The 24,713-nt window shown below is 40.1% G+C and overlaps 1 long non-coding RNA gene across 3 annotated transcripts in view; it reads right to left on the bottom strand.

The window, feature by feature from the left end:
- The window catches only part of LOC137204766 (uncharacterized), a 399,567-nt gene that overhangs the window by 210,070 nt on the left and 164,784 nt on the right, over positions 1-24,713 (bottom strand). The gene's annotated exons all lie outside the window — the stretch shown is intronic.

Raw genomic sequence — 24,713 nt, forward strand, 5'->3', positions numbered from 1 at the left:
TTTGCTCTTTAGTTGTTCTAGGTCCTTGTTAAACGTTTGTGTATTTTCTCCATTCTATTTCCAAGATTTTGGATTAACTTTACTATCATTGCTCTGAATTCTTTTCAGGTAGACTGCCTATTTCCTCTTCATTTGTTTCGTCTGGTGGGTTTTTATCTTGCTCCTTCATCTGCTGCATATTTCTCTGTCTTCTAATTTTTCTTAACTTACTGTGTTCGGTGTCTCCTTTTCACAGGCTGCAGGTTCGTAGTTCCCTTTTTCTTTTTGGTGTTTGCCCCTAGTGGGTAAGGCTGGTTCAGTGGCTTGTGTAGGCTTCCTGGTGGAGGGGATTGGTGCCTGTGTTCTGGCGCGTGTGGCTGGATCTTGTCTTTCTGGTGGGCAGGGCCGCATCTGGTGGTGTGTTTTATAGGTGTCTGTTAACTTAGTATGATTTTAGGCAGCCTCTCTGCTAATGGGTGTGGTTGTGTTCCAGTCTTGCTTGTTGTTTAGCATGGGGCATCAAGCACTGGAGTTTGCTGGTCGTTGGGTGGAGGTGGGTCTTAGCATTGAGACAGAGATCTCTGGGAGAGCTCTTGCTGAGTGATATTACGTGGAGCCCAGAGGTCTCTGGTGGTCCAATGTCCTGAACTTGGCTCTCTCACCTCAGAGACTCAGGCCTGACACCAGGCTGGAGCACCTAGACCCTGTCAGCCCCACTGACGAAGCGGCTTCTAGTGTGTGGAAACTTTTCCTCCTTCACAGCTCCCTCCCAGAGGCGCAGTTCCTGTTCCTATTCTTTTGTCTCTGTTTTTTCTTTTTCCCTACCCAGGTACGTGGGGAGTTTCTTGCCTTTTGGGAGGTCTGAGTTCTTCTGCCAGCGTTCAGTAGGTGTCCTGTAGGAGTTGTTCCACGTGTTCTGGTGTATCTGTGGGGAGGAAGGTGATCTCCGCATCTTACTCCTCTGCCATCTTGAAGGTCCCACCGGCAGGTGGATTCTTAACCACTGTACCACCAGGGAAGCCCTAGTTATCTATTTTATATATAGTAGTGTGTATATGTCAATCCCAATCTTTCAGTTTATTCCTCCCCTGCCACCCCCCAGTAACCATAAGTTTATTTTCTACACCTTGCTTCTTAAAGCCTTCCATTCCTTTGGTTTCCATCATAGCATACTGTCACTTGTCCCCTAACTCTCTGTCTCCTTTGAAGTTTTATCCATTTTATCTTTTTCACAGCCAGAGTCCTGGCAGAAAACACATGCTATACTCATAGTTAATGCGAAGACTCTTTACAGGTTTGGGAGGGTGAAGGCGGGCACCTGGGGATGGGGTGAGTCAGCAGGAAGTCATTACTGCCCCTATGTTTGAAGGGGCAAGAGGACGGAATGCTGTTACACAAGCCTAGAGAGTGCTGGGATCCTTGGAAGATGGGATACCTGAGAGGAGTTGTAATAAAGAATCACAGCCTCACCAGAACCACATCCAGGTGATGAGGGAACAAAGAGGGGGTAGGAAATAAATCCCTTGACCTTTTTCTCTTCCTACTCCCAAATTCCCATCAATGCTTCCCATTAGCTGACCCACCCAGAAGCCAGAGGCAAGGAAGCCCAGGTAACACAGTCAGGAGAAGTAAACACCCCACTCCCAGCACAGAGCAGGGCAGAGGAGGGCTGGGAGTGGGTGAGAGGAGCAAACTGAAAATCAACACATTCCTCCACTGCCTGGTCATTAATTTAGCTTTCTTTAAATGTTGGAGCTCTCCAAAATTCACGCTCAGGCTCTTTCTGCTTCTTACACTATCCTCTCTACTGGGGAAATCTCATTCGTGCTCACAACTTCAATTTCTATCTATAATCAAATGGCCCTTAAATGTATATCTCTTGCCCAAACTCTCCTCTGAGTTCCAGATTTCAATATTCTCTTGACTTCTCCATGTGGATATATTAAAAGAACTAAGTCTCATCAAATTAAACATTTCCAAATTATCTCATGGCCTCCTTGCCACCTCCCACACAATATAAAGCCCAGTTCCTCTTCCAGTATTTTCTCTTGAATGGCACTACCTTACATTCAGTAACCCAAGCCAGAAACTTAGGAATCTTCCTTGAGACTTTCATGCCCCTTGCCTTCCAACATCTAATCCAGTAGATCTTTGTCTACTTCCCTCCATCTCCACTGACTCATCCTGGGGCAGCTTCTCATCTGAACCACTGCAATAAACAGTAGTTATAATTACCAGTCCTCTTCTATCCAGTCTGGATGGCTCACAATTCATTCTCCATTCACAGTCACACTGACTTTTTTATATGTAAACCCATGCATGTTAACACCACTTCCGTCCTACCCCTACACCAGCTTAAAACCTTTTCCATTGCTTTTAGGATAAAAACCAAAAATATTAACATAGCCTACAAGGTCCTATAAATCACATCCTCTGCCTCTTTCCCTCACCCTCAACCCTCTAGCTGAATTGACCTTCTCTCAGATCATTAAATACATCACACTTTCCCACACCACAGTGCCTTTGCACATATTCTTCCCTCTAAATGAAACACATTTCCCTCATGCTTCTAACTTTAACTCAGCTTTTAGATTTCAACATAAACTTTACTCTTTATAGAAGTCTTTGCTAATTTTCCAGAGAGAATCCACTCCTCTTTTACATACTTTCATGGTACCATGTTCCTTTCCTCTATAGCACTTATTTTGACTTGTAATTATAATTTACATGATTATTAAATTAATAACTATCTATCTCCCTCTATATTGCTTTTCTATTGCTGGAAAAGTACTGGCTTAAAACAACGATTGTTGTTTCTCCTGATTCTGTGTTTGGCTGAGGTTCTTCATGCCACTCCACTGTCAGGTAGATTAAGAACCAGGCAGGCTTGGCGGGGATAGCTGGAAGAGCTGAGACTCTCTCCCTGTGTGATCTTTCATCTTCAAGAAAGTTCAATCAGACTTCTTCACAAGGTAGCAAAAGTGTTCTCAGAAGGTAAGAGCAGGGACTTCCCTGGTGGTGCAGTGGTTAAGACTCCACAATGCCAATGCAGGGGGCCCAGGTTTGATCCCTGATCAGGGAACTAGAACCCACATGCATGCCACAGCTAAGAGCTCACATGCCACAACTAAGGAGCTAGCAAGCTGCAACTAAGTAGCCTGCCTGCCGCAACTAAGACCCAGTGCAACCAAATAAGTAAATAAATATTTTTTTAAAAAAAGAAGAAGAAAGTAAGAAAAGAAGCTTCAAGGATATCCTATAAGATCACAAAAGTTGCATTTTGTTGCTCGAGCAAGTCACAAGGTCAACCTAGATTTTAGGTATGGGAAAATAGGCTCCACATCTTAAAATAAACAAGTGGGACTACATTAAACTAAAGAGCTTCCACACAGCAAAGGAAACAATAAATTGAAAAGGCAACTTATAGAATGAGAGAAAGCATTCACAAACCTTATATCTGATAAGGGTTAATATCCAAAATACATAAAGAACTCAATAGCAAAAAGGCAAATAATCCACTATTAAAATGAGCAAAGGACCCAAATAGAGATTTTTCCAAAGAAGACATACAGATGGCCAATAGGTATATGAAAAGATGCTCAACGCCACTAATCATCAGGGAAATGAAAATTAAAACCACAATAATGTATCACCTCACACATGTTAAAATGACTATTATCAAAAAGATGAGAAATAACAAGTGTCGGTGAGAAAGTGGAGAAAAGGAAATACCTGTGCACTGTTGATGGGAATGTAAATTGGTACAGCCATTATGAGAAACAGTATGGAGGCTCCTCAAAGAATTAAAAATTGAACTACCATATGATCCAACAATCCCTTTCCTGGGTACATAACCAAAGGAACTGAAATCAGTGTCTTGAAGAGATATCAGCACACCCGTGTTCACTGAAGCATTATTCACAATAGCCAAGATACGGAAATAACCTAAGTGCCTGTCAGTGGATGAATGGAAGAATTGGTATATACGTACAATGGAACGTTATTCAGCCGTGATAAAGAAGGAAATTCTGCCATCTGCAACAACATAGATACAACTTGAGGGTATTATGCTAAGTGGGATAAATCAGAAACACAAATATTCTATGACATCACTTATATGTGGGATTTTAAAAAGCTGAACTCATAAAAACACAGAGTAGAAGGGTGTTTACCAGGGACTGTTGGGTGGGGAGATAGGAAAGATGTTGTTTAAGGGTACAAACCTGCAACTAGTAAATAAATAAGTTCTGGACACCTAACGCACAGCATAGTGATTATAGTCAATACTGTTATCGTAAACTTCAAAGCTGCTAAGACACTAGGTCTTAATTGTTCTCACCACACACACAAAAAATGATAATTATGTGACATGATAAAGGTGATAGCTAACGCTACAGTGGTAATCATATTGCAATACGTAAATATATCCAACCAAGAAGTCTGTACACCTTAAACTTCACAAATGTTATATGTCAATCATATCTCAATATAAAGTAAATTTTAAAACTTTTATGTTCCACCTCTTGATGGGAGGAGCTGCAAATAATGTGTGACCATGTTTAATATCTCACACAACCTCTAGAATGTAAACTCCACAAGGGCAGGAAATGTGTCTCTCTTGTTCATTGCTTATCCTCATTCATGTATTCAACATATATTTGTGGAATGCTTGCTATATGCCAGGCACTCTGTGCATAGTATGCACAGAGCTCTGTTATTTCAATGAACAACAAAAAAATCTGCTATAAAATATAAACACAACACTTTATTCAATGCAGACACTGACTTCATCTGTATATTATTAGAACTAAGGTGATGGGATATCATGGAAATAGCTCAAAGCTTGAAGTGGGAGAACTAGGGTCCAAGAATAATTTTCCTCCTTATTAGCTGTGCGATTTTAAGGTTGTGACTTTTCTAGAACTCAGTGGAAACAGGGTTGAAAGAGATTTTTGTCCACTTTATTCACTGATTCCAATGAATACCAGAACAATGCCTGGGATATAGTAGGCGATCAATAAATATTTGTTAAATTAATGAATGAATAAATGTTTAAAAAAATCATTACTCTCCAATCCTCTTTCCAATTCTAATATTTTATAATTCTGGTCCCTGGAATTCCAATAATTGTTTCATGGCATTTTACTTCCAAATATTTTCTACCTCTGGCAATGGAAATAGCTAAACCTATTTGTTCCTATAATCTCAAAATTCAATGCTGTAAGTCCCTAAGCCTCTCCAGCTGAGAGAGAAAAGATTCTCACCATAGCCAGATCAACTGACCACAGCCTTTAGTGGGTTTTGCTTATTTATTAAACATTAACAAAAGGGATCTTTGAGTAAAGGGATCAATTATCCGCATCACATCTCACAATACATACAACCTCAGCAGGGCTCTGCTAAGTATAACCTTTTGGTGGGAGCAGAGAGAAAGTTCCATGAATATCATTTTCCCTATCTAGGGCAGACAGACTAACAGGCCACAACATCATTTCATAGCTTGCTGTTACTATGGCTTTTCTTCTAAGACAATGGTTATAATGGCCCATTTTCGCCACAGCATTACAAAACTGCAAACAGCTCTGACAAGTGTGGCTGCTTCCCGTCCATCCTTACTCATAGATGACATTGTGATATGACACCAGCTGACACTTCCATGAGGTGGCAAAGCTATTATATCTCAGCCAAGGCAGCAAGTGCCCCCAAAACACCAGGATCAGCCACCCAGAGCCCTTCAAAGGGCAGAGGACATCTTCAGGTTGCAGGATCTGAATGTTGTCCCAACCTACCTCATGCCCCAGCCAGGGCTATCAGCCAAGGTTGTTCAACACCCAGCATCTTGCACCAAAGGCTGCCTGCAGTGGGTTGCAATTGCTTGGTCACTGTTTTTCAGATCTTCTGCTTGGCACAGAAAGTATAGTTGAAAAGGGCAAGCCTGGTGAATCAGACAGACATGACTCTGATGGTTACAAAGTCATGTGAACTTGGACAAGGTCTACCAGATAGGTGTGTGAGATTCAGCTTGTAGAGACTGAAGCAAGAATTTTTTTTTTTTTTTGTGGTACGTGGGCCTCTCACTGTTGTGGCCTCTCACGTTGCGGAGCACAGGCTCCGGACACACAGGCTCAGTGGCCATGGCTCACGGGCCCAGCCGCTCCGCGGCATGTGGAATCCTCCCGGACCGGGATACGAACCCGCGTCCCCTGCATCGGCAGGCGGACTCTCAACCACTGCGCCACCAGAGAAGCCCTGAAGCAAGAATTTTTGCTCTGCTTGTTTTGATGTAGGAAAATCATTGTTTTGCTGTTGTTGTTTTTCGTCATCGAATAATAAATACAGCTATGACTGCCTGCTGCTCGATCCTAAATGCCCACCCTAACTGTGGGGGACTTTTACTATCTATTTTACTTATTTTTGTGTAGTTGATATTTTTAATGATTACCCTTATCCTTTTCCAGCGATAAAAGTATATTACATACTGAATATCCTTTTTTAAAACTTGTATTCTCACATGCGCCTCTAGGAGCACTGAGATCCACTGCTCTAGTTTTCCAACTGGAAATCAAAAAGTTTTATTTTTAAGTAAATACATGTGCTTGTTAATTAAAAATCACTGAGTATGACCATTACACGTTCAAAAAGAAATCTGAGACAGCGAGATACACAAGAGCGAATTCTCAGAGAATGAATAGTTGCCTTTTAGGATGCTTGATGGCATGAGAAGGCTTTTTGTACTTAGCAAGTGTGATAATCATATGAACCCTGCTTCGTGTGCTTTCAAGTGAGAGGCTTCCTATCCCTCACGCCTGCCTGAGCCCTGCCTCGGGACTGGGAGTTGGTAATGGGCTATGGCTCAGAGAGAGTCAGAGTGTCAGTGACTTGGTATTTAGAAAGCTGAAAACATCATGGTTTGTTTGCTAAAGTGTCCAAATAGCTATGTCAAAACAGCTACAACAGAATAGCTCAAGCAAAATGTCCAGTGCCCTTCGAGACTGTGCATATAGAGCACTGTGCATATGCTCGAGCATATAGTAAGTGCTCAATAAATGGTGGCCATCATATCGCTTTCCTTTGCTGCTGCCATTCTAGATTCCTGGTACTGGCAACCAATTCAGCAGACAATTGCTAAGCACCTACTATGCCCCCGGAGCTGGCCCAACACCTGCAGGAGCAGAGAGGAGCAGAGCTATCATCGCCAGCAGGCAGCTCTCCTGATTTCCCTGCAGCCTTCCCACCAGCTGACCCAGCAACATAAAACCTCTGCCAAGGCTGGCATAGGGGATGCAAGAACTGGCCTGGAATGTTTTCTTTGAGCTCCAACTCATTTATTATTGTGTTTTTATTCATGCTTGCAGCTGCTGCTATAGCGTGCCTTATGTTTGGAAGCTGAAAAATACAAGTAAGGGGAAAGAAAAGGTGTTTTCCCTACTGAAGTTTTCAACATTTAAAGAACAACCAAATTTTAAAATTCAGGGAGATGTTTAGAGAAAACAGTAAAGACTGAAAATATAGCTCTGTGCTTCTGATGCATTTTGGAAATAATTCAGGAAAAAAATTGAAAATGCAATGTATAGACCTGGAGGGGAATTAAAAGCTAAAACATCATGGGTATCTGGTGCCCCCCAAATTCTTGCACAGCCAGGGTATTTGGTTCTTAGAGTTGATGGAATTTTGTTTGTGACAATGACCCAGGTCTGTTCAGGTATTTATTAAAGATGTGACATGCTTCTCATTACACGTGAGGGCCTAATTGGTTATAGAGAAAAACAAAACTGCTTTCAGGCTAAATAAAATCTCTAAATCCAGGCTTTGAATATTCCTTAAAACATGGGAAATTTAGACTATCCCGATAACTAAAGGCCAGGGAACATTATGAAATCACAATCTGTATTTAAACTTGGTAGTCTGATTACAAATCCACAGTATTTTTTATAATTTTTGAGACTGGGGGAAAGCTTTGGTAGAATATCAATACACAGAGAGCAATCGGAGAACTCAAGAAAAGCAGAAACTGAAAGAGTACAGATTTCAAAGAATGCAAGTGTGGTGAGTGGCTGTGCAGAACTGAGGCAAAGTTAGAGTTTGGAGGAGGAGGAAAGATGCATCTAGGTTTCGTGGGGCATGAGGTTCATATAACTGAGGATGGGGAGATCCTCTTTAAAAGAGAAATAAAATAAAAATTAAAAATACAAAATTAGGTCCAGGGCTTTGGAAGGGGCCCATGCAAGGGAAGGGTCTGAAGCTTATGCTTCCTTAGTTTCATAGTAAATCTACCACAAATTAAGACAGAGAAAAAAGATTCATGGACCAAAATTCTTGAGCTGTGAATTCTCATCTCGCCTCTCTCATCGATACTTTGTAACTATGAGTGAGTTCTTGATTCTCATTGCTCTTCCATTTCTTACCTGGCCAGCGGTGCCTGTGATCCATGAAACAGTGAAAAAGAGAAAGGCCTTAGAATGTTCATGGAAACGACTGGAAGGGGCTTGTAGTTTGAGACATACCTATGAATCAATAAAGATAATTGGGCCTCCAACATACACTTCCCTCTATAATTTTTATTTGCATCATTGAATAATTTATACATCTCTACATTCAATTACTTAATCAGCTGACAACATTTATTGAGCTCCTGCTATGTGTCAGCTGTCATGCTAAGTGCTGGGAATACTGAAGTATAAACAAGACAGGTAAGGTCCCTGCTCCTTGTGGGGCTTCATTTAAGTTGAGAGTAAGAGAATGATAAGTGAGTAAGAAAAAAACCACAGCAAAATGCTAATGGTAATATCCATGAAGAAAACAAAGCAGGATAATAGAATAAGGAGACATTTGTTTATTAAATTAACTTCTATAATATCCTCATTGTAAGAGATGCAAAGGTGAAGGAAATGAATCGTGACCTTCAGGGCGCTTATCTAGTAGAACAAATAAGACAAACTACAACACGAGGAGGGCAGGAAGGGTCAAATATTTTAAGAGAGATAGAAGAAAGGGGGGGGTGGATATTCAAAGGAAGGGGGAAGAATAAGAAAGTTTACCTGAAGGAGCTGACATCTGAGCTGGGGTTCAAAGGACGGGCAAGTTTTACCCAGACAATTATAGGATTCGGAGGAGTAGAACACCCCTGTGAATATCTAAGATGCTGAAGCTTAAATATTCCAAATTCAGTGAGATCGCATCACTGCTCAGAACTAACATCTTTAAATGCCCAGTCAGACTATTTTAGTATTTTTGGTTTCTTAGAATGTCATCTATATATTTCACATAGCTACAGAACCTTCATGAGAAAACTTATTACCATGCATTTTTACCTGATGTACATGTAAGAGTCACTCAGGAATACATCAGCATTATTTTTCATTAAATGTGACTTAGCTACAGCAGATTGCTAATTAAGTTGCAGTTTATCAACACGTTGAAAGTGTTTCCACTAATGTCAAAAGCTCATTTGCATTGCTGTATAACTTTAATGTTATTTAGTTTTGAGGGCATCTTAAAGGTTGGAGTTGCAAGGATATTTGCCTGCAAGCCAAAATAATTTGAAGATAAGGTTGACATGATATTTTAAATTGTATTGAAACATATTTGGGGGGAAATGAAATTATCTTCCTCCTCAAGATAGAAGGTCCTTGTCATGACCCACCATCCACAACTTTAATAAATCCTTTTTTTCTATTGACTATTCTTTAAAATTAACTATGTAAATCTAATAAGCGCTCCATCTTTCAAAGGTCAGGGAGGAGTTTCTAATACTGGAACATCTCCCCTTCTCCACATACAGTATGAAAACAGAATCCACGAATCAAGTGTTTTGGGGTATTGGTTGCTTCTTTTATTGTGATGTTGGCCTTTATTGCTGTTGCTATTGTTGTTTGCTTTATTTGTTTTTATGACAACACAAAAACATTATCATACATTCCTCTCCAAAATATGACTGCTACGCTAATCTATATTTCAATTCTAGGAGGAGATGAAGGAAAGAAGGAAGGAAGGGAGGGATGGAGGAAGGAAGACTAGGTGGCTGATAAACCTGCTCTAGAAACAGGTAGCAAATTTCAAGTTCCCACTCAAAGAAGGCAAGCTTCCTCCTTTTATTGTCTTCCCAAATCTCTTCCTTCCCAGTTATTTTCTTATGTTGCTACGATGGCGATGGTGGTGCTGGTCAGGGTGGCCATGGTTCCAGCCACATTCAGCTCCTGTCATAATGGGTACTATCTTAGAAATGAGGCTTGCCTGACCTTGGCAATACCAACCAGGGGAAAGACTATTTGACCAGGACCGGGTATCACAGCATTAGGAAACAAGCAGAGTTGACCCCAGCAGCACAGCCATAATACCCAGCGACCCAATGGTGCCTGGAGCTCATAGGAGAGTAGGACTTCAGGGTCTCTCAACTGTTGTTGAGAGACAACCTTGCAATCTGTCACTGTCCCAGGAAATCCTGCTATCATGGGCACCCAGTGCCTGCTCTTTAAGGAGCAACAATTAAGTCAAAAATTCAACTTTTTATTTATGATTAGCAATCCAGCTGCTAATATACTTCCTGCTCAGAAACTGGAGTGTCCTTCTCCTACAGTGGGGACAGGGCGCTGTCACTACATACATATGGGGAGAAAGCCTGGAGCTGATGGCCAGAAATTTAGAAACTGCCTTAGTGACATTTCATTTGTTTTCCAACTGAGAGGTGGAAGTTACTTTAAATCAGTTCTCTTCATCATAACAGAGTTCGCAAGTTTGCCAATGAAATACTTTCTTCTCCTGAAATACTTTCTAACCAACATAATTTTTTCTCTAGGTTAATCAACACAGACAAAATGCTGTCCCAAGAAAGAAAATGGCAAAAATGGCCTTAGTTCTCAAGACAGAAGAAAGGGGATGAGGTTGGAGTTCCATTTAATCATCTTTTCTTACATTCACAGAGAATCATTTGCAAGGAAATTCCTAGGAGAATGGAACACAAGCTTCCACGTAGTGTGGTCAAGAAAAGTCCAATATTGAGTTTTCCTTTCACTGGTCCATGTCCCAGGAGTGATAATGGCCTCACTCCCAAGCCTCCACCCCAGTGCTCACAGGCTGCCCTGCTCTCCTCTCCTCTCTGAGCGCCAGTTCTGACTCTGGTGCTCCAGGGTCCTCTTCAGCCTGCACCTGCTCTAGTCATCTTCTTCCCCAAACTTCATCCCTAACATACTGCCTCGATCTCCAGAGTTACTGGCCCCAGAATCCATACTAATACTCTCTGTCCATATCTGGAGACATCGAGGTACTTCATCTTGCACTCTTTGTTCACAACTCTTTCCCAGGACTCTGACCTCTGTTACAGTCTCCAGTGGGTACAATTTCAAGTCCTAGTCCAGACAACTCCTGTTGAATCCCATAATCCCGTGAGGCTTCTGTCCATAAGCCCTACTCTTTCCCTCATCTTTTCCATGAAAAGAGATTATCATGAGCTTCCTGGGAAACGTATGGCCCTTGGGCATAAACAATCCAAATTAGCAATAAAAGCAGCATTAAATTAAGAGTAAAGAAAGGGATGTCTCTCTCTAGCCTGCATCTGACTGATGAGATCACACCCATGATACGTTTTAAGTATGTTTAAAGAGAATCTGAAGCAAGTTAATAAAAACAAAAGTGTGCACAAACATGAAGAGACTGGTTGATGAGGGAAAATCCTAGAGATGTTAAATGTCTCAGAAAAGACTTAATGAAAAAGGAGTCCACAAACATTTAAAAATATAAACTAGGCAAAGAAATGAAGAAGTGTTTGAAGAAATAAACCCAGAGAAATAAAATTAAGAAAAACATATAAAGCATAACATGAAGAAATAAAAATATCAGTGAGTTGAATACCAAGAATTAAATTTCCAAGGAAAGTGAGTTGCTGTCATGTGCACTGTCCACATGTTAAATTGACTATGATCCAATAAAGTTTTGTCCAATAGCAATGAAGTAATCGTCACTCCATAAGCAGAGCCCTCCAGTAGGACTGAGGTGAAAGGGCAACATTATCCTGTGCCTCTAGGAATCAAGTTCTGCTGACTTCTGATCTAGGGAGGTGTGATTAGATTTTAATATAGGCAAGTCCCTAAGCCAAGAAACTAATAAACGAGACTGTTAATAGATACTAATACTAAAACCCCAGTTACACCAGGAGACGACTATTGAACTCCAAATAAATATTTATTCATAAAGTAAAGCACAATTTTCCTCTAGGAATTGTCCCTCATTCTCATCCAAAACTTGTTTCATCTTATTAGCCTTGCGAACCGCAGCAGCCAAAACTAGAAGTAAAATTCCATCCTGGCCTCTCTCTTCCAAAATCAGTGTGGGATACGGGGATAAAACACTAGACTTAGTGTAGGAACACCTAGGTACCAGTCATGATCCCGTTGTTTATAAGATTTTTGGCCTCGGGTAAGTCACTTATCTTGAGCTCCTTTGCCTCGTTCATCAAATGGGGATGTTATTGACTAATATCTGCCCTCCCTAAATCATGAATTGCCGTGATGATCAAATGAAATGATGGCTGTAAAAGGAACTGCAACTGGAAGAGTCAAGAAGGGCTGCCCGGAGACATGTGAGGTGACTCTGAAAGAACAGACAGGTGGGACTTCCCTGGTGGCGCAGTGGTTAAGAATCCACCTGCCAGTGCAGGGGACACGGGTTCGAGCCCTGGTCAGGGAAGATCCCACATGCCGCAGAGCAACTAAGCTTGTGTGCCACAACTACTGAAGCCATGCACCTAGAGCCTGCGCTCTGCAACAAGAGAAGCCACCGCAGTGAGAAACCCGCGCACCGCAACAAAGAGTAGCCCCCGCTCGCTGCAACTAGAGAAAGCCCATGTGCAGTAAGGAAGACCCAAAGCAGCCAATAAAGAAATAAACAAATAAATAAATTTATTTAAAAAAAAAAGAACAGACAGGAGAGATGTGGTACGAGGTCATTTCAGGGAGAGGAAATATGGATGCAAGAGAGACAGACTGGTTTCCAGAGAACAATGGGTGGTAACTAGTATGTCTACAAGGCCCAAGGTGTTAGGGAAGATGGGCCTGAAGAAGGGCTGGATCAAGAAGGACTCTGCGTCCAGCTTAAAGAACTCACATTTTAAGCCGGGATGAGCTGTGCTGAAGTTGGATCTCTAATCGTTTCCCTCTCTCAAAGAATCAGCAAGGACAGGAGCCCCCTCAGCACACACGGTCACATATTTTTTTACCATAGAGTAAGTTTAACATGGACAGACACTAGGGAAAGGATCAGCAGGGCACTGCTTATTTCAGAGAATTTTTGCTACCAAATCAAAAATGTTCTGTTGATCACAGACTTCACACCCCTTAAGCCATAGAAACAGCTTTATTATAGGAAAACTTCAGTCACTTAGACAATCAGATAATCCTAATTCCTGCCATGACCAATGGTCCAAAACCACAGAAAAAGCGTCAGTTCTCTTTCCCAAGACCCTATTAATTCAATCTTCAGGTTTAAAGATCTTCTTCGAAAATCACAGAACAATGATGGCTTTTGAATTAGTGACACCTCCTCCCAAATTAAAAATGCTTCTGTGAAACAACTTCCACATAGCAGACACCGAGGTGGAGATTTTCACATATAATGTCCCTTTTAATTCTCCTGAAGACATGGTTTCTTCTTTAAATTTAATATCATAAAAATCAATGAATAAAAATCAATCTCATAAAATCAATCTCATAGTATCTTTTGAGATAATTAGCATAGCCCAGAGGGTTTCCCCCCCAAAATGGGAGTCACTAGTTTAGAGGGAGAGAGGCCTCTCAGTGGCTCCAGCCACTATCTACCTTGCTACCCCTAATCTTTGAACTCCTGTTTTGAAATGTTCTCAAATCTTCATTCATGGTGATAGTACTGTTTTCTTTCCTTCTTTTCACTAAACTCCAAAAGAAATGGCTGGTCAGCCCACTCAATATATAAATGCATCTCTCTCTTTTTTTAATTGTGTAAGTAGCCAATAGCAAAACACATCCTCCCACAGAGTTCTGAGCTGCAATTCTTTTCACAAAACTCTGGCACCCAATAATGCCAGAGGGAAATAAATAATCCACAAATATCACTGAAATAGGTCAGGGCGGACAGATGACTCAACCATCACCATAACTCTTAGGTGCAAGCTGAGAGTAATAAATTACTTTTCTTTCACCTTCTCTTGTCAGCAACTTGGTAATGTGACAAAATTCTCTCTGAGAATGTATAGACTTAAGCTTTTGTCTCTTCCACAATATTATAAGTACATTTTCCCTCCCTCAGACATCTCCAGGTAAGGAGGTATAAAATACCAAATAAAAGGTGACATTAAAATTATTAGCCAAGTTTTCAGAAGTCAGATAAACTAAACAAGAAGTTTCCAAAATTCCTGACTGCTGACTCTGAAAATATTTCAGTAAAAGTAGCTTCTGGGAACAGTATGGTTTATAGTTTCACACTTACTGACTCTTCATAGCTTGAAATATGTCTAGAGGTTTTTATTCGTGTCAAATTCTCTCCATGAAGCTTTGATTACTTTCAGAACTACCTTCTCTTGAACATACCTCACTTCTACAAGCAGGTCTTTGGCCTAACTTTTTGTGTTTGTTGTAGTCAAAGTTAGTTTAGGAACAAGGAATAAACACAGTTCAAGCGAGTTCAAATAAAGAGGGCCTCGCAGGACATGGAGCCATCCAAAGTCAAAGCAAATACTGTCTCAGCCTCTTGGTCTATTTCTTTATCTAAATCTCTCTCCCCACCAATCTCCACACTCCCCCACCCCACTCCGGCTTCCATCTGTTTCTCTGTAACTGCTGTAGTATCTGGGCTGCAGATAGAATTTCTTATTCATAGTTTCTCTAACTGCCCCCAACTTTAGCTTGTAGGTGGTTTTGCCTTTAAAGGCACTGACCTTGACCCCAACATTACACGACCTCAAGATTCAGCACCTACCACAAACTGAGTCTTTTGATTCAAGTTGGGTTTTTTTTTATAGCTCTGCTCCTCACAGAATTTTCCTCTGCTATAATCACTTTATGTTTTTTTTAAATGTTACTTATTAATTTTTTTTGGCTGTGTTGGGTCTTCGTTGCTGCACGCAGGCTTTCTCTAGTTGCGGTGAGCAGGGGCTACTCTTTGTTGTGGTGCAAGGACTTCTCAATGTGGTTGCTTCTCTTGTTGTGGAGCACGGGCTCTAGGCACATGGGCTTCAGTAATTGCAGCAAGCGGGCTCAGTAGTTGCAACACGCAGGTCCTAAAGCGCAAGTTCAGTAGTTGTGGCACATGGGCTTAGTTGCTCCGCGGCTCATGGGATCTTCCCGGACTCCAGGGATTGAACCCCTGTCCCCTGCATTGGCAGGCGGATTCTTAACCACTGCACCATGAGTGAAGTCCTGATTCAAGTTTTTGAGAGGAAGAATCTTTGGCGAACTTGCCAGACAATGGATTAAGTCCACTGGGAGAGGTGGCCACCACAATCCAAACAGCTTAGCCAGGGGACAAGGTCACATGGGCACTTAGGCACATCCTTGCAGCAGGGCTATGTGTCAATAGGATGTAGTTGCAGAGACAATAATATGGCAGGGCAGCCCCCCCAGTGTTGTTTCAGAAGTATAATTAGATTCACTCGGAAAGCTGATGATTCATGTAATTCTTCCATTATAGCCCCAAAATGGCAGGAGCTGGATGAAAACACGTGTCTTGGTAGCACTGGGCACATTAAGCCCAGCATTCCCACCTCCGACATGCTCTTGGTCCCAACAGAGAAATAAAAACCCCCAAGTTAGTAAATACTTTCAGACACAAAGTACCTCTCTGCTTACTCTAATTATGACATTGGATTTAGATGAAGTTCCTCCTGAAAAGCAAAGCAGTTTTCAGAAATACTGCTGAAGTATTTCAGACCATTATCTTGTTACTGGACTTCTTTCTTTTTCTTTAAAAAAAAAAAAAGTACTCACCTAGTGCTTACCTGAACTACTTAAATTACCTGAGCTTCTTAAACGTTTAACTTTAATGTTAAATAAAATTAATCAAATCCAGTAATATGTTAGGTGTAGGCTTTTGCTTTTGCTGCAAGCATGGCTGACCCCTCCCAGGCTCTTGACATACACCTGCCAGACTAGTGGGCCCAAATTGAGCAAAAGGCCTGGAACAAAGGTGGCAAGCAGCCTCTACCTGTCCTGGGACCCTTGCATCCTCCACTAGTCGCCCTGCTCTTCCCCTGTCTGGGGAGCTCCCTCCGGTTTCTGAAGCCCAGCCTGAACTACAGGCTCCAGACCCTGCAGCCCAGCTGGAGTCCATTCCCTTTTGTTCAGGCCGACTCACCTGCATCCCCAGTGCCTGGGTCTCCTGGCCCACCTTCCTGAGCAACGCTGCCCGAGGCTCCCGGTTTCCGGACACAGAGTACCTTCCATGAACTCCAAGGCCTGTCCACCGTGCACACCTCCTCACTCAGTCCTCACACCCACTTTCTGTATCACATCTCACACCCACCACCGGGTGATTCTGGTGACTCCAGATTCCGTTTCCCACCCAGGTTTGTGATGCTCTTACACCCATCCCTGTCCAAATGCCCTGTGCTTCCAAATCCATGGCAACTTCTCCTCACACTAGATTCCCAGTTCTGGCCCCTCCTGCCTTTTCATTTATGGGACTAAGTGATGTTATCGAGTTAACATATCAGAGCAATTAGTTCCTTTGCCTAAAATGAGAAGACAAAGGGCTCATTGAACGTACTACATGTGACTCAGCACATTTAGCAGACTGGCCAAAGCATGCACACCTGGACAAGGGAAACTGAACTTATGAAGAGACAGCTGTGGAACATTTCTGTCTGCTTCTAAGAAGATGCCAACGGGACCCGTGCTTCCTCTACAAATTCCACAGGCTGCTGATAGAAATGATAACACAGTTCACCAAATAAAAAGACCAGAAGACTGAAAAGCAGAGATAAAGGATGGTTTGCTTTTTCAGATTCAGATTTTAAACTGTATAAGCAATTACATTTAAAAACTGAATGTCTGAAAAAATATTAAAATATGTATTTAAAACTTAGATCCCTGTGATTTATTTTATAACTGGTAGTTTGTACCCCTTAATCTGCTTCACCTACTTCACCCTTCCCCCACCATTTTTCCCTTCGGCAACTACTAGTTTGGGAATACTGTCAATATTTTGTGATAACTTCATATGGTGTGTAATCTATAAAAATATCAAATCACTATGCTGTACATCTGAAATTAATATAATACTGTAAGTCAACGATACTTCAATAAAAATAAATTATAAAGTTAAAATTACAATAATTACCTATACCTAGAGTAGAATGCACTCTAATGTTTAATTAAACATTAATTTAAGTATTTGAACACTTTATTTAAAAAAATAAAATAAAACTTAGTCCATCAAGTAAACTCACTTGGTAAAACTGAGCATGTTCTTTGATGATAATAATGCTCACATCATAGAGAAGAAAAAACATTGTTATGAATTGTGACTTGAATCTTGGACGTGACAAAGGAGAACTTCTGTTAATTGCCTGAGAGAGAAAAAACTTTGGAATATTAAGTCTTACTGGGATCTCTCCCGTTTCCTGTATCCCATTTTTTAAAGTCCTCCATGGGATAATCCAGAAAAGATTTCATATCTTTTGGAAAGTACTATTCTCACTTCATTATATAGTGAAATTTTTAATAACCTTTCTAGCCTTAAGTCTTACTTAAATGAGAATAAAGTAATAACACTGGATAAGGGAATGACAGAATGTAGGTTAAGTTAAAGAATATTAATAGCCCACACATTTTATATACCTCTGCTTCAGGTATATAAACAAATTTGAGGAATGAGAACATTTTTCAACAACCATTAAAGCTGAAAAAATCTCTTTGTCAAACAAAGAGAAGTCTTGAGAGACTAACTGTATTAGTCTACTAGGACTGCCATAACGAAGTACCACATACTGGGTGGCTTAAACAACAGAAATTTATTTCCTTACAGTCCAGAGGCTAGAAGTCCAAGTTCAAGGTCTGGTTTCTTCTAAGGCCTCTCTCCTTGGCTTACAGATGGCCACCTTCTTGCTATGTCTTCACATGGCCTTTACTCTGTGTGCACACATCCCCCGTGTCTATGTGTCCAAATTTCCTCTTCTTATAAAGACATCAGACATGTTGGATTAGGGCCCACCCCAATGGCCTCCTTTTAACTTAATCACCTCTTTGAAAGTTTTACCTCCAAATAGTTACGTTCAGACTTCAACACATGAATTTTGGAGGGACACATTTCAGCCCATAATCCTTGTCAAACTATGTTTTTTAAAGTAAGAATTAATAACTATTAACCAAGCTGAGTTTTTTAAATACAAGGGAAACAGTACTCCAGTAGCTCAACAGTCTTATCCTGCTGGATCCTCAAAACAAACATGAGTGATCCACGTGGAGCCCCCTGAGGTCACAGAGCAGATACGAAGTGTTGACTTCACTGGTGTGGCTATCAGAAAATACCCTAATTCACAACGCCTTATTGAGTTCTCTACATTTCCAAAATGGATGCTGGGGGTGAAATCTTTTGTCATACATGCATTCTGATTTTTAATTTAGAATAAAGATTAGAGTAACGGGTACAGATTCTGATCATAAATTCTTTTTAAACAACTTTACACCAGGTCCTTACAGATTTTAAGCCTAATGTAACATAATCTAAAAGAAATGAAACAGGGTATTAAAACTTCTTGCATTATTCAACGATAAAAATGTACCATCAAAAAAAGAAAAAGCCTTAATTAAAAAAGCAAATGGGATAAAATATTATCAGTAATGCAGACAAAAAGTAACAAAAGTATACTAATAATTTATTATAAGTCAGAATTAGTAATGATCACATCTAGAAGAAGGTAAGAAATGTTACATTTATGAATAAGAATTAAAATAATATATAAATTATAGATAGAAAAATAAAGTCCTAAACATATGGAGAGAGACATAGATTCACAAACAAATTTAAAATGTTTTGCACTCTGGAACAAAAAATTAAAATTACTCTAAAATATTGAAAGGACATGCCAACAGGGATTTTAAATCACAATTAATGAATACATAAAACCGAGCAAATAAACTGAAAAATAATGTGAATATGACGAATAGAAGTAAATAAAAGAGATTTTTTTTTCTCTTTAAAATGAGTTCTTATAGAGATTTTGTGAAAAAAAACAAACAAAACAAGTAAAGGAAAAAATAGCATTAAAGATAGTTCAACTGAGCTATGTATTTTTTGCAATTCACTGGAAAACAAAGGATAATGCCATCCTTAAATGCATAGTTAAACTATGCTTTTAAATCACTGTGGAAAAAAATCCATTATAATCAGAACAACACATGCACAAAAATCTAACATTTAGATTCTTTCAAACAATATCATAAAATAAATTCTTTAAAAAAGTTTAAAAAATTTAACTCATAAGTACATAGATTGTTTCAATCTTTGACTTTTTGTTTCTCTGCCAACAAAAGACAGCAACCAAAATTAGGAAGTATTTTCCAAAATAAAGAACAAAAAGAAATAAGAATGGCATTCATATATTTGGCAATTCAATATTCATTAAATACTTCTGATCTGGCAGGCTTTGTGCTAGGCAGATACAATAATAATTGAAGTAGCAAGTTTTTACTGACTCTTTACTATGTGTTAGGCACCTGTGCTAAACACTTTTTATTTATTACCCATTAAATCTTCACCCAAAAAGCCTATGAGGTCAGTACCATACCCAAAGGCAAGAACAGATGGATGTCAGAGCTACACTAGGACCTGAGACATCTGACTCCAGGCATGAACTCTTCAGTGTCACTGCCAAGGTGCAGAGGACCCAGGACCAGCTCCTAGAGGGGTCATAAACGAGTGCTTAACCTGCTAGAAATGTTAATGATACAGTCAAGGCCACAGTGACCATGAAGAAAACTCCTTCTCCTTAATTTATTCATTCAACAAATATTTATTGAATGGCTGTTCTGGATATCAAGGGCCCGGCAGTTGACAAGACAAAGTCCCTGTCCTCATGTAATGTGCATTCACCTAAAGAAACACGCAATAAAAAAAAGTGCGCAATTTCAGTTAGTGATAAGTATAAAGAAGAAATGCACAGCATTTCAGGGAAGGCCTCTTTGAGGAGATGACATTTGGACAGAGACCTGAATCTCAGTGACGTGAGGACACCAGCCTTGCAAAGATCCAGGGAGAGCATTCCAGGCAGAGCGAAAAGCAGATGTAAAATCCCTAAGTCTAGAACAAGCTTGGCGTATTCCAGGTCCCAGGGAGAGGGAGAGAGTGAACATCAGATACAAGGGCAGAGAACTAGTGGGGACCAGATGACAAAAAACCTTCAAGGACAAGGTTAAGAAGATTTTTTAAAATCTTTTCATTTGGAAATAATTTCAACCTTACAAAAAGTTTAAAGAATAATAGTACAAAGAAGATTCAAATGGCTTTTATCCAGATTTGTATATTGTTAACGTTTTACCCCATTTGCTTTATCTCTTGTGGTGTGTGTGCCTGCGTGTGTGTGTGTGTACAATTTTTTAGAACCCTTTGAGAGTAAGTTGCATGCATCTTGGTCCTTTGCCCCTAAACGCTTCAATGTGTATTTCCTAAGAATGAGAATATTCTCTTAGATAATCACTATATAGTAATCAACCTCAGTAAATTTAACATTAATACAACACTTTTGTCTAAGCACCATGATCCAGTTCTATCAGTTGATCTAATGACAATGTCCTTTACAGCCTTTTTCCCCTCCAGTACAGAATCTTGTCTAGAATCAGGGATTTCATTAGTCTTCATATCCCAAGTAAAACATTACTTACCATGGGTTGGTCTAATCGTTCCTTGGAGAGTAGGTTCAGGTAATGGATCCCAGCCAGAACACTACCTGAGTGATATGTTCTTCCCAGGTTAGCCCATCTGGAGGCACTCAACGTCCATCTGCCCCTCATGTTAATTTTGATCACCCAGTCAAGGTGTATCTATTTCTCCACCATAGTTACAATTTTTTCCTTACAATCAATACATCACAGAAACCATGTAACTATCCTGCCCTTCATCAAAATTTCCCTATAAATTCAGCATCCATTAATGAGTCTTAACTGAACCAGTCTGTACCATGATGGTTGCAAAATGGTGATTTGGTTGTCTCTTGGGGTTTTTTTAAATTTATTTATTTTTGGCTGCGTTGGGTCTTCGTTGCTGTGCGCTGGCTTTCTCTAGTTGCAGCGAGCAGGGGCTACTCTTTGTTGCAGTGCGCGGGCTTCTCACTGCGGTAGCTTCTCCTGGGGCAGAGCACAGGCTCTAGGCGCACGGGCTTCAGTGGTTGTGGCTCACGGGCTCGAGAGGACAGGCTCAGTAGTTGTGGTACATGAGTTTAGTTGCTCTGCGGCATGGGGGATCTTCCTGGACCAGGGCTTGAACCCATGTCCGCTGCATTGGCAGGAGGATTCTTAATGACTGTGCCACCAGGGAAGACCCAAAATGGTGATTTTGAACGACAAGATTCCTTGCACGTTTACTGGTTAGTCCTTAGCATTCTATTGTAAGTAAGAGCCCTCCCCTCTCCCCATTTATACATGTATTTATTTACTTATCATCAGTATGGATTCATGGATTTCTATTTTTCCAATGGTATATAAGTCATTAATGTTTTTAACAATTTCAGAGCTCAAATTTCCCCCTTCTTCCCTTCAAACTGGTTCATATGTTCTTGTGATATGATCTCATTATTTCTGGGAGCACTCCTTTATACTTTCTGGCATAATGCCATCCAATAGGATTTTCTGCAATGCTGGGGATTTTCCATATCTATGCTATCCAATGCTGTAGCCACTGGCCCCATGTGGCTACTGAGCTTTTGAAATGTGGCTGGTGCAAATGAGGAACACATTTGTTAATTATATTTAATTTTAATTAATGTAATTTTAAATAGCCACCAAAACTAGTGGCTAACATAATAATCTAGCAAGATGAGATATTCTAGGATCATCTTTTAACCTACCCTGCCTCAGCCCTGGAATTAGCAACTTCTCCAAGGAGCCCTGTTTCCTTTCAAAAGGGAATGATATTAGAGACCAAGGTCTGATATACATACATAGATATTATACACACACATGTACATACATAAACTTGTGCACATATGCATATATACAGAAATAAATGAAAAAGAAATGAAGGAAACGACAGCAAAGATCAATAAAACTAAAAGCTGGTTCTTTGAGAATATAAACAAAATTGATAAACCACTAGCCAGACTCATGAAGAAAAAAAGGGAGAAGACTCAAATCAACAGAATTACAAATGAAAAAGGAGAAGTAACAACTGACACTGCAGAAATACAGAGGATCATGAGAGATTACTACAAGCAACTCTATGCCAATAAAATGGACAATCTGGAAGAAATGGACAAATTCACAGAAAAGCACAACCTTCCGAGACTGAACAAGGAAGAAATAGAATATAAAAACAGACCAATCAAAAGCACTGAAATTGAGACTGTGATTAAAAATCTTCCAACAAACAAAAACGCAGGACCAAATGGATTCACAGGCAAATTCTATGAAACATTTAGAGAAGAGCTAACACCTATCCTTCTCAAACTCTTCCAAAATATAGCAAAGGGAGGAATACTGCCAAACTCATTCTACAAGGCCACCATCACCCTAACACCAAAACCAGACAAAGATGTCACAAAGAAAGAAAACTACAGGTCAATAGCCCTGATGAATACAGATGCAAAAATCCTCAACAAAATACTAGCAAACAGAATCCAACAGCACATTAAAAGGATCATATACCATGATCAAGGGGAGTTTATCTCAGGAATGCAAAGATTCTTCAATATATGTGAATCAATCAATGTGACACACCATATTAACAAATAGAGGCAGAAAAAACATATGATCATCTCAATAGATGCAGAAAAAGCTTTTGACAAAATTCAACACCCATTTATGATAAAAACTCTCCAGAGAATAGGCATAGAGGGAAATTACCTCAACATAATAAAGGCCATATATGACAAACCCACAGCCAACATCATTCTCAATGGTGAAAAATTGAAACCATTTCCTCTAAGATCAGGAACAAGACAATGTTATCCACTCTCACCACTATTATTCAACATAGTTTTGGAAGTTTTAGCCACAGCAATCAGAGAAGTAAAAGGAATCCAAACCGGAAAAGAAGAAGTAAAGCTGTCACTGTTTGCAGATGACATGATACTATACATAGAGAATCCTAAAGATGCTACCAGAAAAATACTAGAGCTAATCAGTGAATTTGGTAAAGTAGCAGGATACAAAATTAATGCACAGAAATCTCTGGCATTCCTATACACTAATGATGAAAAATCTGAAAGAGAAATTAAGGAAACACTCTCATTTACCATTGCAACAAAAGAATAAAATACCTAGGAATAGGGCTTCCCTGGTGGCGCAGTGGTTGAGAGTCTGCCTGCCGATGAAGGGGACACGGGTTCGTGCCCCGGTCCGGGAAGATCCCACATGCCGCGGAGCGGCTGGGCCCACGAGCCATGGCTGCTGAGCCTGCGCGTCCGGAGCCTGTGCTCCGCAATGGAGAAGCCACAACAGTGAGAGGCCCGTGTACCGCAAAAAAACAAAAACAAAAACAAAAAAACTAAAAATAGAATTACCATATGACCCAGCAATCCCATTATTGGGCATATACCCTGAGAAAACCATAATTCAAAAAGAGTCATGTAGCACGATGTTCACTGCAGCTTTATTTACAATAGCCAGGACATGGAAGCAACCTAAGTGTCCATCAACAGGTGAATGGATAACGAAGATGTGGCACATATATACAATGGAACATAACTCAGCCATAAAAAGAAACGAAATTGAGTTATTTGTAGTGAGGTGGATGGACCTAGAGTCTGTCATACAGAGTGAAGTAAGTCAGAAAGAGAAAAATGAATACTGTATGCTAACACATATATATGGAATCTAAAAAAAAAAAAAAAAAAATGTTTCTGAAAAACCTAGGGGCAGGACAGGAATAAAGACACAGACGTAGAGAATGGACTTGAGGACATGGGAAGGGGGAAGGGTAAGCTAGGACAAAGTGAGAGAGTGGCATGGACATATATACACTACCAAATGTAAAATAGATAGTTAGTGGGGAAGCAACCACATAGCACAGGGAGATAAGCTCAGTGCTTTTTGACCACATAGAGGGGTGGGATAGGGAAGATGGGAGGGAGACGCAAGAGGGAGGAGATATGGGGATATGTGTGTACGTATAGCTGATTCACTTTGTTATAAAGCAGAAACTAACACACCATTGTGAAGCAATTACACTGCAATAAAGATGTTTAAAAAAAATGAACATATAGGAAAAAAGTTTTTTAAGAAAGAAAATAACTCCAGGGAGCAGAGCAAGTAGTCACGAAATCTTCAAAGTATAATAATTAATTCTTATCAGTAGACAAGAGAAGATATTGCATTTTAAATATAAATAGGAGACTGAAAAAACAAAGCACCATCAGAGAACAAAAAAGACATCTCGGAAGTTAAAAATACTATAGCAGAAATGAAGAATTCAAGAGAAGCATTGGAAAAATAAAGTTGAGAAAGTCTCCTAGAGAATAAAACCAGAAAATAAGAAATAAAAAAATAAGAAAATCAGCGGATCATTAAGGCAGGGGTGGGGGAGAGTGGCGGCTAGCAACTAAATAAGAGTCATTCCAG

The sequence above is a fragment of the Pseudorca crassidens genome, chromosome 13, assembly GCF_039906515.1.
Source record: "Pseudorca crassidens isolate mPseCra1 chromosome 13, mPseCra1.hap1, whole genome shotgun sequence".
Classification (NCBI taxonomy): domain Eukaryota; kingdom Metazoa; phylum Chordata; class Mammalia; order Artiodactyla; family Delphinidae; genus Pseudorca; species Pseudorca crassidens.